We start from the raw sequence: 18,343 nt of genomic DNA, 5'->3' as shown, positions 1-18,343 counted from the left end.
GACAGGAGTGTCTCTAGTTAAGTACTCTTAGAGCTCAAGGATTTGCAGGGATTTAAAAAGAACCTTTATTTTTGTTTGAAAAATATCTACATATATTTGTATATCAAGAGTTCCTGTAATTATGCAAAAAGTCATTTGCAAAGGTGCATGTCTATTTTGTGTTCCTTTATAAAATAGTAACATTTACTTGTAAGACCTGGCTATAGAGTAAATGATGTTATAGTTTAGGGAGGGTGCAAATCATCAGTAAACAACATATCGCTTGGAGATTCTAGGTTATTTGATGACAGAGACGACAGCTCTCATGATTCTCAGATGTGCGATTATGATGCAGCTTGAGTACAGAGTCAGCTTGCAGCCAGTGATGTACTCCTGCTGAGTGGGCTGTCTGATTGCCTCCTCAAAGACATCTTATTGTTGATCACAATTTATGTCAGTATATTATTAATTTTGTTGGTAACTTGATTTGGTTATGCTTTTGTGTCATTCTCTTTAAAATTCTCTGTAGTATTACATGAAAAGAAATAAATGGAGGATGACAAAAACATCTTGAGCAATAACGCCACAGGTGGCCTTGTTGAATGACTCTCTTCAGTATTCTCTGGGAAAATTATGTCATTTTCAGTGATTGAAAGTTATTTTTTAAAATTGAGTTATCATTTCCTCCAACTATAAGTGTTATCACCCACAAATAGTGCCACATCTGTAAGTTATCTAATTCAGCATTCCATTCAACAATATCAAATAGCATTGCTTTGCATTATCTGCCTGAAAATCATCTAAAAATTACATATTTGTGTTTGAATTCTTAATGCAGAAAGAATATTATGGGATTCTTATTACTACTGATAAAAGACATTCATTTTATTTGGAAGTCAAGGGTAATGGCTAAGTTTAATTTCACAATCAGTAAGAACTCTTAGTGTAATATCTGTAAGATATGAAATCCAGCAATGAAAGTTTAATTCAACCATTATTACATTTTGCAATATTAATTTTAGAAGTAACTATTTGTAAAAAGTTGAGTAATATTAAGAAGCAAGTTGAAGTTGTAATTAAAGTCATTTTCTATTGGTCACTTCCAAATGCCCTTTATTCCACCCTCCCCTTCTTGTGTGGACCCCCCATACACACACACACTACATCAGCTAGTTTATTTGCATAACATTGAAACTTGAGGAATTATGGCATATGGTCTAATTTCTTGCCAATAAAGTATGAACACATTTGTGTCATTTAAATTTACAAGTAACTAATATAAAAAGAATATTAAAAGAAGGAGAAAGAAGAGCAGAGTATAGGAATCATGCTAAAAATTTCATGGTATTAAGAATAAGACCTTAATGAACCTGTGACCTTGGAAATGCTTAAAATCTCTGAACAACAGGTCTATCATCTTTAAAGGGGTACTGCACTGTCAGTAGTTGTGAAGAGTAAGATTTCCTGAAAGTTTTAAAGATATAAATGGGAGCTGTTTTTATTTTTAAATTTGCCATTTTTCTTTAATCAAAAATCTATTCTGTTTGTTTGTTTTTAAATTTTAAGACAGTAGTGATCCAGAAGTTGTGCAGTCATTCCCGTTTATTTAATATCACCCAAATATAGACATCTATAGTACTTTAACCAGGGCTGGATTCCCCATTGGGCATCAAGGGAATTTTCACAGGACCAAGAGCCAGGCCTACAGAGTATATAGACATCTTAAGTGATTAGCAGGGATACTTAAATAATGAGATAACCTATTTTAAGCATTTTTTGAGAGAGGAAGGGGAAAATTAACCTATGCTTAAAAGATAGCTGCATGAAACATTTCTAACATACCCAAGTACTTTAGTAATTAGTTCATGGAGTACAACATAATACTGTTTTTGTGAATAAGCATTACGATATTTATAAAAATTAACACTTAATCTTCATCATAACTGGTAGTGGCAAATTTAGGGAAACAGTTATGTTATTGGTGATATTAGGATAAAATTTATTTCTTTTAAACAAAGAGTATGCTACTTATTTACGTATTTATTCAGGTAACTGGTATTTACTGAGAACAATATATTTTCTACCATTTATGCTTACTTTTGGTAATTGATGGGATTGTTTATTTTCTACTTTTCTAGAAAATGTCCCTTTTCCCTGTATAAGTTGCAGTATTTTTGATAAAATGTGACACTAACCATCATTCCTATCTTCAAGTCAGAATGTAGCTAAACACAATTGGTTTGAGATTCTGGCCTAAACCTGGTGTGGTGGATTATAGGCCCACACCTATAATCCCAGCAATTTGGGAGACTGAGATAGGAGGATGGTCTGGTTAATTTAGTGAGACCCTCTCTCAAAATAAGAAATATAAAGGGTTATGAGTGTAATTCTGTGGTAGACCTTTCCTGGATTAAGTTCCCAGTACTGAAAAACAAATTACAAAAATGCTTTTAGAAGTTTCTGGTCAGGAACATTAGACATAGTCCAAAGAAAATAAGCCTTTCCAGAATTTGAAATTGAGATGTAAAATTCAAACACCTTCAGAGTATACATATTTCATTATAAGAAAGCCTGAGTGAGTGAAAACATTTAAGTGAATTTAAAGAAAACAGACACAAGTGTTTTAAAGTATTGACCTTGTTCAAGTTCCTAGACTTGGGTATAGTGTCACCCATGATTAAATTTATATTTAATAAAATTTTCTTCAGTTCATTGAAACATGGATACATAAGAATTTTGCAAGTTGCAGCTAAGAACTCCTTAACATTAGTTCTTAAAAAATTCATAGTAGAGAATAAAAATATTCCTACTTGGAATAGACACATGTAATTCTTATTTATTTAATATCATTCTAAGTTATTTGGTGGACCTAAAAACTGACATTGGAATTCCTACTGTGATGACTTATGCATGATTGATTGTATTGAAATTAAGAAAATATTGTTCTTTATTTGCACACAAGGAAAACATCTACAGAAATATCAATTGGAAAAACACATACCAAAGCTACACAAAACAAAGGAAGCAAAATTAACCAGTGTGATTGGTAGAATGGTGTTCTCCTACAACAAACATGTCCCTTCTCTAATTACTGGAACTCATATATTCAATTAATTACCAAAATCTTATGAAGGTTTCATATGGAACTAAGGTACTAATCATCTGACTTTAAGACTCTGATCTACAGAATACTGACATAATAAATTTGTGATGTTTAAAAGCACAACTTGTATGAAATTTATTATAACTATAGAACTATATGTACAGAAAACATAATAGTAACTTATTGGAAAGAATTTTTTTCACCAAAAAGTAATGGTCCTAAATTGTTTTCTTGAACATGCTTCAAATAATTAAAATAATACAGTTTTATACAGCATGAGAAGAATATCAGGACAATGGAGAGTTTTGAACACTGACTTCACAGAGATAAAGACTCAGATATATAATGAGGTACTTCAGAGGAATTACGGTAGGATCTGCATTTGGTAGAAAGAAAATATTTTGGGGATAGCAGAGCACCCAAAGAATAATTAAATCTTAGCTTATCATATGGGTGGTGTTGGGGAATGGAAAGAACAAACTATATATGAGAAAGACTGGAAGTTTAAATAAAGCATGACAATCAAGAAATAAGAGAAATTTAAAATAACTATATGTAAAGTGTGGATTGCCAATGTAAGGACTCATTGAAAGAACTTATTGAGGCCTTAGATTTTTCATATCGTTAGTCTTTGCAGGTTTATGACAAATTACACATAGTTAAGTTAAACACTGAAAGAAATAGCTGATTACCATCAACAACATAACATGAAGTTATCCAGTTTTTCTGACTATGAGCAATGTATTTTGACTCCTACTATCTGTATTTCCTAAGAATCACTAGAGTCCTGTGACATTTTGACTATTTTAAGAACTGATGCCACCAAATTGATGTCTTTGTAAACAAAATCAAGGCACATAATTATAATTCCAAAGACTTCCATCACATTCATTATTCTGAACACTCATACCATCATTCTGAAAACACTACTTCCAACAGAAAAATAGTAACCCATTAAATTTGTAAGTCCTAAAATACCTGCAGCATCTGCCTTTACAGATATAGAGTAACTTGGAGGAATAATTAAGCAGAAGAGAAACTTGAATGACAGTCCATCATCAACACTAACCCAAACTCATTAAACGTTTTAATATATGCTCTTTACGTGTGAGTAAAGATGACACATCTCTGGGCATGGTATCAAAGCTGCTAATGTACACCACCTTCCTTTTTCTCTCTCTTTCTTTCTGTTCCATGGTTCACTTTTCACTGTCTGGATGTTGTTGTAGTGGATAATAAAATAATATACCTTTTAGCAAATGTCCCTGAATACTTTATAAACATGTTTCATGAGAATGCTTTTCAATTTTCAATTTTGTTTATGTCCTTTGTATTTTTTAAAAAAACATGAGTTAGATTCATCTACAGGTCTACCAGTTATAATCATTTGATAGCCAAACTGTGTGAGATAGCCCAAAATTGCAAATGGAATCCTAAGAAATAATAGCATAATGTTTTCTTTTTTGGATCATTGATCTTGCTGCAGGCAAATATAAATTTGGGGATAGATGTAATCACTATGTTAGCAATAAAATTCTGAAAACTTTTTTATGGCAAAAATTAGACAATCTACTTTTGGACCAGGATTTTACTTAATGAACTTTATTCTGTCTATAATAATCTCTTGATTATATTTCAAGAACACCATCACAAACAGTAAAATTTAAAGTTATGAAGATGTTTTTGGAGTATTTGTGCTTTATTTCCACTCTCCTTTATTGCTGACCTTCATCTCTGCCTAGTTGAAGTTGTTTACTCTCTCTTCTTTTTTCCTTCAGAAAAATAGAAAAATTATTCATTTGTACATCTCTTCTTTTATTCCAGTTTCTTCATCAACAACATCTAAATATGTTTGTCTTGGTACTAAACAGATTCATTCTGGTAAAAAGCTGTACCATGCATGGCATTTTGTCAAAGTGATGTCATGGGCAGTGGCTTAAATCATAACACTGACTTTGTGTTAGAACACAAGGTTGATGTGCTATCTCAACAATGTCAGCAAGCTCTTCCTATTCATCAGTGGCTGTGTCCACATTTATTCACAGATACCGTCTACTGTAAAACAGTAGATATTTCTCCAGACATGATGCCATCAAAATATAACAAACAGAAAGGGAGGGAAGAGAACAAAGGGCAACTATTTTGTCAAGGGGAAAATATTTTTCAGCAAGCATGGACCCACACATACTTTTCTGCAAAATATTCATATGCCTCATTAGCAATGACCACCACACACTTCAATCAAACTCTATATGAAGAAAAGTAATTGTTATTGGACTAACAAACATGTTCTCACTCCAGGGGCTAGGTAGTAGTATCATACCCCCCAAAATTGACCAGATAGAGTCTGTGATTTGCTACAAAAGGTTTTAACATAGGAAAAAAAAGATGTTGGTCATGTTTTTATGTGTGCATGTACATGAAAAGAGAAAAAGGCAGGGCAGGGGAGAAAGAGAGAAAGAAAGACAGAGGGAAGCAGAGACACAGAGAGATTTGACTGTAGTGGAAGCATTCTATGTAAAGTGATTGGGAACAAACACCCTTCTGGAAGGATCATATTAGCAACTGAAAGATTCTATTCAGAAATGATGTTTGACTACTTAAACTCTCTTCACTTCTGATAACTCCTCAAAGCTTAATGCTGAGCACAATGTTAGAAATACTTCTTCACTGTGCTGTGAGAGGTGTTCAAGGAAAGTGAATGGCTGAAAATGTTATGCAAGCAATTTTCCTTGAATACAGTATCTGAATCTATGAGAAGCAGTGGGTTGATCCTTTGCAATGGTACTGGGGCTTAGAATATTAATTCTTCCACGTAAACGCTTAACAGAGAATTAGTTTTCACCTTCTAAAAAATATTTCCTGAACCTACAACTATAATATACTTGCATTATTCTCCAATATGCTTCCATATGTGATAGTAGGAGCAAATGTGACTCCATTTTGTTTTATGACTTCATCCTATAAAACAACCATGCCAAGTAGAAGAGTCATGACTAGGGCAAGATGTTCTTTTCCTATTGCTATAGAAACCTTTAAGAACACAAAACTACCTAATGGGGTATTGTTTCTATAATTAGGGTAACAGGGCTCTGTTTCTGTAACTGGGGTGACTGGGCTAACTGATTGGTTAGGCATCCCTCCGTTTGACTGCACTGTCCCGATTCTAAAGGCTTGATTCGATTATACGTGAGTGGTCTGGAAGTCAGTTTATGAAACCCCAGGACAAAGCTTTAACTATAACACAAGTACACCGATCATGGATTTAACTAAAAGTATACAGAGCTGAAATACTATACAGTTCATACAGCAGGAAGTGTTAGTAAATATTGTATTTATGCCAGATTTGGTCTGAAATTTGCTTTTCTCATAATATATCTTATAATGCTGAGGTTGTGAGGGTATGTGTATGGGGGCACCTGTTGCACCCCAAGTGTAATCATGGAGGGATACTATTAACTACCAAATAAAACCTAATAACTTGAAAACCAAGCTGGATTCACAATATGGCTTTTTAAATTTAGTTCCAAAATAGTTTGACTGAGGTTTGGTCACAAAAAAATGGCTTGGGTCTGTCAATGACCTCCTCCCCAACACACACACACCTAATTTCAGCAAGAAGTAAGAGAAATAGCATTAGGACAGGCAATAATTATTGTCTGTATTCAAACTCTTTTCCTTAGTCTGAGAGAAGGAATGAAGGTGATAAAATGCTTAGGCACAACACATAGAATCATCCAATGCATAAATTTATATATCCACCATTTTAGTCTTTTTTTAGAATACCTTCAATGCTATAAAATTTTACTGCATTCCACTTGGACATCCCTCTTTCTTCCCTCTTAATCACAGGCAACAACTGATCTTTTGTCTGTCTCCACAGATTTGACTTTTGCAGGCTGTCATATAATTGAAATCACCACAGTATGTTGCTTTTCCAGATTGACTCTTCATTTAGTGAAATATGATTAATATTCCTATATTTTTGTGACATGATCACTAATTTATTTATATCACTGAACAATATTTTATATTTAGACATATTCTTTACTAAGCTAGATGTTCTGTTTCTAGTTTGCTGGCGATTTTTATCATGAAAGTGTGTTTGATTTGTCAAGTGCTTTTTCTGTATCTACTGACATGATCCTATGATTTTTCTTAGCTTGTTGATATTGTTGATTAGCTCATTTTCACACATCGAACCATTGCCTAGAGTAAACGCCACTTGGTCTTAGTGTACTTCTTTTTATGCATCGTTGGACTTGATATGCCAATATTTTCTTGACGATTTTCACATGTATTTTCATGATTCTTTGTTTTTTTTTTTTTTTCTGATTGTTGTGTTTTTTCTGATCATGGTCCTAGGGTAATCTGACCTCATAGAATAGATTAGGAAATGTTCCCTCTGCTACTATTTTCTGGAACAGATTGTAGAGAATTGGGATCATTTGTTTTGTTAATATTTGGTAGAATTTACCAGTGAATGGTAATTATTATGATTATAATTATTATCTTATAATCTGGTGCTTTCTGTTTTAGGTTATTGATTATTGATTCCTTTTCTTTAATAGATATAAGTCCAAGCAAATTATTTAAACCTCATTGTGTGAAATACAGATTATGTCTTTTAAGGAATAGGTACATTTACTCAAAGTTATCAAATTTGTGAGCATGGATTTGTTCACAATATTACTTTCTTATTCTTTTAACATTAATCGGATCAATGGTAATGTTCCTTCTTTAATTTCTTATATTAATACATAGTAAAGACTCATGTGTCTTAAATAATTGACTTTGTTATGTAATGTTCCAATCATTTGTAAAAACTTCTCCAAGTCAGCTTTATATGAAATTAATATAGCTACTGCATCTTTCAACAAGTGTTAATATGGCATATATTTCTTTAATTTTAACTACTGCATCTTTCAACTAGTGTTAATATGGCATATATTTCTTTAATTTTAACTTGTGATATTCCTTACAGACAAGAGGCAGTTGGATCTCATTTTGTATCTACTATGACATTCTCTGATTTTAAATTTAGTCCATTCACATTTAAAGTGCTTCCTGGGATAGTTACATTATTATCAATTATTTGTTTTCTTATTCTGTTTTTTTTTTCTGCAACATTTATTTTGTCTTATCTTTTCTCAATTAAGCATTTTGTATAATTCTTTATTTTTCTATTTAATTATTAATTTTACTGTTTTTAATAATTTTAATGGATTTTTCTAAAAGTTGTAGTATACATTCTAAACTAAAAGTTTTAAAATACAACATTTACAACAAAGTTCTTTTTAAATAACAACACTTTTCATTGTCAATGTATTTTCTAACAGAGTTTTCCAAATTATACCTTTCTATTCCTGATCACATTGTCATCATTTAATTTATTTATCCTTGTTTTATCATCCTCAAATAGATGGTAATTACTCTTAAAAGGTTATAATTTTAGCATGTTTTTTTCCTTAACTTTTCTTTCTTAAATACATCCAGACATATGACCTATATTATTTTCCTTCTCTCTGTGTAACTTTTGATTTTTCTTGACATGTTTACTGGTCATAAATTTTCCCGTTTTTTTTTTTTCTGAGTCTATTTTGCCTTCACTTTTGAAGGATGATTTTATTGAACAAAAAATTGTGTTTGTGTTTCAGTGTTTCAGCACTTCACTTTAAATATTTTCCTCTATCCATCATGGTTTTTGAGAAAAAGTTTGATGTAAGTCTTGCCCCTGTTCCTCTGTAATTACAGTATTCATTTATATTCCCAGTTACTTTCAAGGCTTTTTCTTTGCTTTGATTTTTCTCTAGAGTGAAAATTATATAGCCAGGTATATACTTTTCAGTATTTATCTTACTTGGTGTTCTTTTAGCATGCTTGATATGTCATTGATTCATGGATGCTTGTCCTTAATCTTCAATGCTTCTCCACCATTACTACTAAATAATCTTTTTAATGTTCTTTCTTTCTTCTCCTGATGTTTTCTTTGTGTGTGTTACATATTTTGTAATTGTTTCACAATTCTTGAATATTTTTTGTCAAACTTTTCATTCTTTTTCTTCTTTTTTCTTTAGCATTTTAATCTTGGAATCGTCTATTGACATATTTTTAAGTTTATTGATTCCTTGTCTATAGTGAGTCCACTAATGATAAAATCAAAAGCATTATTCATTTCTTTTATGGAGTTTAAAAAAAATTCTACCATTTTATTTTTATTCCTTTTTAGATTTTCTGTTTCTCTGTTACATGCTGTTTTATCTTTTCTTATGTTTTCCATGTTGTCCACTTTTTTCATAAATGTCTTTAACATATGTATCACAATTATTTTTAATTTCTAATCTGATGTTCTGTTTCTCCAGACTGTGGCTTTGTCTCTTACGTGACTTGTAATTTTTTGTTGAAAAATAACATGATATATTGAGTACAACAAATTTAAAAATTTAGGACCTTAGTATGAGAATTTTATGTATCTATTTAGATTAGAAAGTGTTTATTGTTTACTGTAACTGTGCTGATGGTAGCTAAAATTTCCCTCTACTGTCCTTATGTTAATGCCCCCTGTATTTCTGTTCTCTTTAGGTTCTCTTTAAATAAGATATGAGCCTGCAACACTTTTAGCTATGGTTATCTAAGTGCTCTTTTGATATGGTGATAAAGTGTTATAAAATAGGGAACTGTGGTTATAATCACCACTGAGGTGGTTATTTCTCTTCTCCTAAGTTGAAAGCTAGTGTAGGTTAGGGTTGGATAGTTCCCTTCTCTAGAGATGGGTTAGGTTTTGTTAAATGCCTGTGGTTTAGACTGTGGTAAATAGCTTCCCTTGTAAGTAGGACTTGATAAAGAGAGCAGAGAGCTCTGAGTATATTTAAAAATGGTCTCTCTTTGTATTGACCTGTCTGTCACTACAGTTTTTGTGGCAACCAATTGTCTTATGACATTCTAAGCAGAATTGCCAATTTTTAGTTTGTTTAGCTTTTTAATTATTGTAAGGAAAGGAGATGCCTTCCTACTCTTTATATGTCACACTAGAAACTGAAAGCCTATGATACATTTTTAATACTAAAAATCAATACAGATCTCTGCTTGATAGTAGTTTTTACACTTATTCCAATTGCCTGAGAAATAAGTTACTACTGCTTGAAGTATATCATGTAATAAGGTATATACATTAATTTCACAAGGACATTTCTCTACAAGTTTTGAAGAGGAATATGTCATATAAGCAGGTCAGGTGAGATATGTTAATTGAGAATGCACCAAACACATGATATTCATGTATTTGCTTGTCACTTTTAATCTCTTGGTTCCCTGTAGTGAGTTGTTACGGTACCAGGAATTCAGAAATGACTTACTTATAGGATATACAATGCTCTCTGCATAGTTCCCTGATTTATAACAAAAAGACATTTCTTATGTCACTGTGTTTGCATCCTAGGAACATGGAAATATGAATTTATCTTATATAATTTTCTTAGGTAAATATGAATTGCCAACTTGTCAGTATCATAGACTATAAACTATATGCTGATCATCTTTCAAATGCATCTATATTTAACAATGTATGTATTCTTCAATTTGTCCAATCTACTTTCATAAATTATTTATATTAACATATTAGAAGATATACAAAAAGTTATGCATATAAAGAGTAGAAGCAGCCTCAAAATGAATGTAAAAGAATTAGAAACACCCTACTATTAATTCATATCAGCCTTATACATTAGTCCATGGCAAACATGACTTTTAGAAGAGACGAACTGGAGTATAGGAAGATAAGTTAATTGATAATCTAATTAGTGTGGAGACTGTAACCTGGTTTCCTGCTTCTAATTCATTTTATCAGGACATGTTCTTACAAACCAGTAGTTAATTTATTCTGTGTTTTTTTTTCCAGAATAAGATAAATTTATTTTCCCTTTACTCCAATTATTAAAAATTCATTTTTATTAGAAAAACTATAGTTGTATATCTTTATGGGGTATAAACTGATGTTATAATTTATGATTATAATGTGGAATAATTAATATATCTATCACCTCATATTTCCTTTTGTGGTTAAAACTTACAAATTTTACTCAACATTTTTGAAATATTTAGTACATTATTATTCACTATATTCTTCATATTGTGTAATATGAAGTATATTATTATACTTTATTTGAAATAATTGACATAGTTGAGATAAATATATCTCAAAAATTGAGATATTTGAGATAAAATAGATCTCAAAATGAAAAAGAAAAGCAACAAGCAAAAAATATCAAACCGTAATTCCTCCAGGATAACTAAGATTATGTATCCTTGGATTATGACTTTCTCATTCTTGATCCCCCCAGCAAGGTAATTGTTGTATTCTCTGAACTCAACTATTTTACTTGAATTTCTAAGCCTTTGGCTATTCTTTCTCTTCTAATGTCCTTAGATTATAGTTAATGTATTTAAGAATAATGAATGCTTTTTAAAAAATCTATTTCAAATTTTCTTTGAGTACATTGTAGCATTTTAAGATGATATGATTTCTAATTAATGCTATTCATTGAATTTATTTCCTTATTATCATTTATCTTTGCAATGTTTAGATTAGCAATGCTTCACACTTTGGAAAAGTAACATTTTATTTGACATTTTCAAAGAGCAGAGATAGTCCTTTGCCTACTAACCTTTAAGAAAAAATAAAGTGTAGGCTTGATGATGTCATTTGAACTAGTGCAATCATTTCAGCAATGACCCTTTCTCCTTTAATGTACTCTTACCTTTAATATGAACAACTGTGGCATGTTCCTTGTACTTTTATAATATAATTTTTTAATAATTTTGGACAGTTTTTAAAAATTTTTGTCCTTCACCTGGAACTGTCCTAATACTTTCTAAGAGAGAAACAATACCTGATATGCAACACACCACATTAAATGTATTGAAATAAGATTATATTGCGTAGATTATTTACTTGTGATAAGATTTTATTTCCATTATAGAAGTCAACAAGTTGTCTTGGGTTAAATTATCATAAAACAAAATTGTAATCCTTGCAGAAATGAGCAGGCATGGTGGACACAGTTTATGATTTTTTTCAACACAAGTTAAAGTGAATCATAAACTAAGACTACTTGATAAAATATTGCTTTGTCTGAATTAGTATTGCAAATTAAATATTCATAATCAAAACATTTAATGTAGTTCTTTTCACTAGACTTTTTAGAATACCATATTTTAAAGATTACACTCAAATTGTTAGGCTAATAGCAGAGAAAAAGTTAAAGGAGAATGGGATTTGAAAATTCATAAGCCAATAACAATACTAATAATAGTAACAATGAAACTCAAAAGAGATGCAAATAACTTTACTATAAAGATTTTAAATAAATATGTCAATAAATACTGTAATCAAGTTTTTGTTTATCAAACTGAAATTAAAAGTAGAGTGTAGACAATTGCGTATTCCAAAAATGTAACTACAGTCATATTTCATTTCACAAATTCTGTTTTAGAACCTTGCCCTTCTGTATTAACTGATGGAATCGATTTCCCTTGTCTTGAATCTGGATGGGACAATTTGACTGTTCCAACAATAAATTGCCCTAGAAAGAATAATGCTAGGTGATTTCCAAGGTCATAAAAGATTATGACCTGGCCCTCTTCCCTTATCTACCTTTGGCCCTAGCACAATGTTCTGAGGAAGCCCAGGCCCTGTTGAGAGACCCTGTATCCTTCTTTCAACAGACAATTCCAGAAAATTTTCCATTGACAGCCAGATTCAAAGTTAGACATGTAAACAAATTAATCCTCAGATGATTTCAACTCTATCCATTATAACACTTCAGTTTCTGCACAAACAATAGATTGGTGAAAAAAATACATTTTGTTATTGCTTTCAGCCACTCAGTTTGGGATTAATTGGTTAGGCGTGCAGAGGAACTAGAACAGAGAACAACTGGCATTCTCATTGTTTTTTTAGCTCCCCCTGAGTATAAATGAACATAAAGGCAAGAGAGCATAATACACCTTATTCACAGCTGCTTCTCCAATGCTTGGCACTGGTATATACCAAATAGAACTCAGATTAATTAATGAATAGAGTTTTGACTAGAATAATCCATACTGAAATTTAGAATATTCTGACATCTCTTAAGAGTTTTGTTCTGCTTCAAGATGCCTTAAATATATATGTTAGAAAGAAAAATTTGTGTTTACAACACTTATCAATGTTCCTTAGGATCCACACAAATTATTAGGAACTGCAGATTAATAATAGCCATAAAAATCTCATAACCAACACTCGTGTATATCCCCATTATCCTTGGAACATATTTGTCTTGCCCAGGAAATGACTTCTCAGTTCTTTTCTTTCTTCAAAGGCTCCCAAATCTTCCCCTCTTTTTGGAAAGCTGGCACTGTCTGTCTTATCTCCCTATTCACACTGTTAATGCTTTGTAAAAATATCCACACTTTTATTGTGGCTCACTTTGGTTTGACTTATTTTACCTTTTTTGTATGTGATTTTTCAATCTTTTTCAAATTTAGAGAATATTAAGGACATCAAAAAGGGGTCACAATGAATCTATGTCTATTCTGCTCTTTCAATCCACCTATCAGGCTTCTCTGGGATGAGGTGCATTGAGCTTCATTTGGATTTTATATAGATTTTATATAGCATTCCAAAATCTGTCCTTGACCCTAAAGGCCACATTCTTTCATGCTATGTAGGTCACGTGTTTGCTATCATTTTTATTGACCAGTCAGCCTGTACAACAGCTTTGTTTTTGCTTTAACTTTCTCATATAGTGTTATCCTTTGATAGATTCAGTCATTGTTGTTTCATTCCCCCACATCAACCCTATCACTAGGTGGCTTTATGTGTCAGACCTTTTCTAAAGGTTAGTGAATAGCAGGATGCAGTTACCACATGGTGCTAGAAATAACTATAAAGCCAATGTTAGACATCACTCTTCCTAGAAATGCATCATACATTTCTCAAAGAAGGTAATTTTTCACTGGCTATTTGCTTTCTTAGGGTTCCAGTCCCTAGTAATGTTTCTGGGGCTTTTTAATTTCCTTTGCTAAGTCCCAGTCTACTCCCCAGTTTTCTTATTAAGGAAAGCATTTTAATTTTTCTTCCCTTAAAGATCTATTTAATAAAGCTATATATACTCATACACAAATGCACAAATTATTTAAGGTCTCAATTGATAAATAAATGTGAGATTATTTAAGGCTGTCTGGATACTATAGCAATATATTTTTAAAAAAAACAAACATAATGGATATGAAAACAAAAAGATGCCTTTTAAAGGAATGCAGGTAAAATAAAAGTCAATGATAGCATCAGTGAAACACAGAAATATACATTCTATTTCTTTTTTTATTCTTTTAATGCATCATGTTGATTGCAATAAATAAACTATTGAAAAATCAGTCACTAGAAGAGAAAGATATGTTTAGAAATCATCCAGAAAACTGCAATGATTCCAGCTAAAAAAGGAATTGTGAAAGAGTTTTCACTGAGTAGAAACACATAAAAGTATTCCTAATACTAAATTTTCACATAGATTTTTCAGAAGTAAAAATGATTTTTTCAGGATTTTCATATATATATATATATATATATATATATATATATATGTGAATACATATACAATGACAGAAAGATAGTTATAAATACATTAATTGTCTTACCTTATAATTATATATATCAACATAGGTAAGAGGATTACATAATTTATAATACAAAGTTCATGCACTTATTTGAATATTATAGAATATGTCTCAAATTCTGAAACATTATTATATACTTTTATTAGTATTCATATGTAGGAAATAAGGAAAGTACTACAACCCATAACTGAGTATCTCTCACCCCTTGTTCCTTAATACACCAGTTAGAGTTTTTTATATGCATGGATCTAGCCCTTGAAGTTGTCATGTATTTTTCAGACAGAATCTTTGGCAAAGTGGAATAAGAGGAGTATCTTGTGATTGCTGGGTCATTAAAAAGACTGTGGCTTAGTATAACCTCCAAAATACTATCTTCATCACAGCTGCAGAAGTATATTTGTACTTAAAAACTTCAAAAGGCTTTTTATAAAATGTTTTAAAAGATATATTTAAATATCATACCACTATTGGTAAAATTAACCATTAATGATCTATCAGTTTTCAGAGATTTTCTCCCATTGGAAGATTACATGTCATATACCTCTTTATAGTGGAAAATAATTTCTTCATTAATGTCTATAAGCTGGAACACGGTGCTAAATAGACAATTATCAGTATAACCATATATCAAAAAGTAAAGAAGAAATATTAAACATGACTTGTTGAATTATAGCAATATATTTAATTAAAACTACATCATCTTTAAATGTACAATGAATTTACAACTTGAGTAAGCCTCTTATTTTGCTAAAGAAAATCTATGAAGGATGAAGTGTCTCAGCTTCCTGTTTCTATCCGTATGTGTTCATTTTCCTGTACGTGGAATCATTAGGCATTCCTTCTCCCATGTTTGTGGGTAGTTTCTTCTGCAGAATTATCTTTTCCTGACACAATGCCATTCCTATTCTTATGCATTTCTTTCCCTATTGATTCTGTCTCTGAATAAATAATCTATTTACAAGTCTCTCATCTCTTATATACTTATAGACTTAACAAAATAAAACATCTTTCCATTATATCTTAGTTTAATATTTTGCTTTATATTCTTACTCAGGTAATCTGTGGAAGGAGTTTTAGATTCACTGATTGACTTTCTATTATAATCCATCTACAACTAAAATACTTTTCAGTTTTTCTCTTCCCATCCACCTTCATCAAGAATATAAATTCTCTATATTACCTGATAACTGTGTGAATGATCCAGTCCTAGATGAGATCCACAGGATTTGGCACCGTGAAACAAATTCTTCATTATCAGCACTTTTCCCTTAATCGTCTTCCAAGACACCAAGCTGTCTTCCTTTTCCAATCAGAATATCTCTTACTTGGTGTGCTTTTAAGCTCACTCTACCTCTGCCCTGATTTTGGCTGCTTTCAGTGTCATCTACCATTTATATGGGCATGACTCCCACATTTCTGCCTTTAGCTTGCCAAAGTTGGAGATGTTGGCTTTCAACTTCACCATGACACTCTATTTGGAATATCCTCAGATGGTACCTGACATAAGTTGCTATAAAATACGTTGAATGAAAGCGATTGGATTTGTGAGGACAGGAACATTAGAGATGAGGGGAGAATTAGCAGAGACCTCTCTAACAAAAGAGGAGGCCAATGTATCTCTCTCTCTCTCTCTCTCTCTCTCTCTCTCTCTCTCTCTCTCTCTCTTTCTCTCTCTCTCTTTTTACATAAAATTAATTTAGAGGCAAAAGAAGGGCAACTTTCGCTGTGTCTACTCCTATTGAACTTTTTGATGAGACTTTCTAGATAGCATGTTTCAAAAGTACAGCAGCACTTTCTAGTGAATCTTCACTAAGGAGCTTCTGAGAAACAATCAATCAAACTGGTGTGCAAAAGTAATTGGCTGTTCTGTAATGTAATTCTTTAGTATCTAAATTTTGCCTTTCCAAACAAGGTCTGATTTTAAACTTGTAAACAAATGCATATATAGAGCAGCAGATTTTTAAAAAGTTGTTCCAAACATCCAACTGTTTGTTTGATAAGCCAGGATATATTGTAACTAAATACAAGTAAAGCAGATAGAAATAACTGCAAAATAAACCCAGAAATACAGAATCAAATTCTTGTGGTAGAGAATTATGGAACTTTAGAGCTGGAAGAGTTCATCTTACAGAAAGCAAAATTGAAATACAATTTCTCAATTCCACAGACACTTCACAGCTCAGGAGTTTATATTTCCTAGACCCAAGTTCATTTTTAAATCTCATTAATCACAGTTAGTAAATGGTAATTAATTTATTTCTTTTACTCTATCAAGATAAATAGAATCTTATGGAAACAAAATTCTGAAAAATACCATCAACACATTTTACTTAGGTAAATAGGCTCCATTGAACCAACTAAATTGAAGGTACGCATCACTTAGGGACAGGGACATGTTCTGAGAAATGTGGCACTAGATGACTTTACTGTGCAAAGCCCTGTAGCACATACTTTCACTAGCTCGGATGGTTATGTTGTCACTAGGTGATAAAACTTTTTTTTTTTCATTTTTCACTTCGTTTTACTTTTTATTGAAATACTTTTAACTAGCACATAAAAGCATAAAAATTGTACAAGATAATAGCTTAACATGCTACTTCAATACAGATATACATTGTGTAATGTTTAAAGCAGATTAAACTTATCTGCTCAAAAAGTTATCATTTCTTGGGCGGAGGATGTGGCTCAAGCGGTAGCACGCTCGCCTGGCATGCGTGCGACCCGGGTTCGATCCTCAGCACCACATACCAACAAAGATGTTGTGTCCGCCAAGAACTAAAAAATAAATATTAAAAAATATTCTCTCTCTCTCTCTCTCTCTCTCTCTCTCTCTCTCTCTCTCTCTCTCAAACCTTAAAAAAAAAAATAAAAATAAATAAAAGGCCTTTAAAAAAAAAAAAAAAAGTTATCATTTCTTTATGGCAAAAACTCCCCTGATCCTTTCTTCTATTTTTTTTTGAAATGTACAGTATATTAGTATTACTTATAGTCACATTACTGTGCAATAGTATACCAGAATTTCTTTCTCCTATCTAACTGTTACTTTGTACTGATTGATCAACATTCCCCCACCTTTACCTCACACCTAAACTTCTTGTAACCACTATACTATTTTCAACTTCTATGAGATCATTTTTTTTTTGCATTTTTCCTAAGGGTGAAATAATGTGGTACCTGTTTTACTGTGCTTAACATAATAATTTTCAATTCTATCTATGTTGCCTCAAGTAACAGGATTTCATTCTTTTTGTGGCTGAATAATATCACATTGTGTATATGTACCACATTTTCTTTATCTATTCATCATCTAAGAGACACTCTGGTTGTTTCCATTTCTTACTCACTATTGAATAGTGCTGCAATGAACATGAGATTGCAGATGTGTTTTGGATGTACTGATTTCATTTTGCTCAAATATATACCCAGGAATAAGATTGCTGGGTCATATGGTAGTTCTATTTTTAACTTTCTGAGGACCCTCCATACTGCTTTCCATAATAGCTGTACTAATTTAAAATCCCATCAACTGTGTGCAAGTATCTCTTTTCCTCTACATCCTTGCCAGCACTTATTATCTTTAGTTATGTAATACAGTTTTATGAGACC

This window comes from Urocitellus parryii, chromosome 7 (assembly GCF_045843805.1).
Source record: "Urocitellus parryii isolate mUroPar1 chromosome 7, mUroPar1.hap1, whole genome shotgun sequence".
NCBI classification, from domain to species: domain Eukaryota; kingdom Metazoa; phylum Chordata; class Mammalia; order Rodentia; family Sciuridae; genus Urocitellus; species Urocitellus parryii.
Note: the sequence above shows the minus strand (reverse complement) of the source record.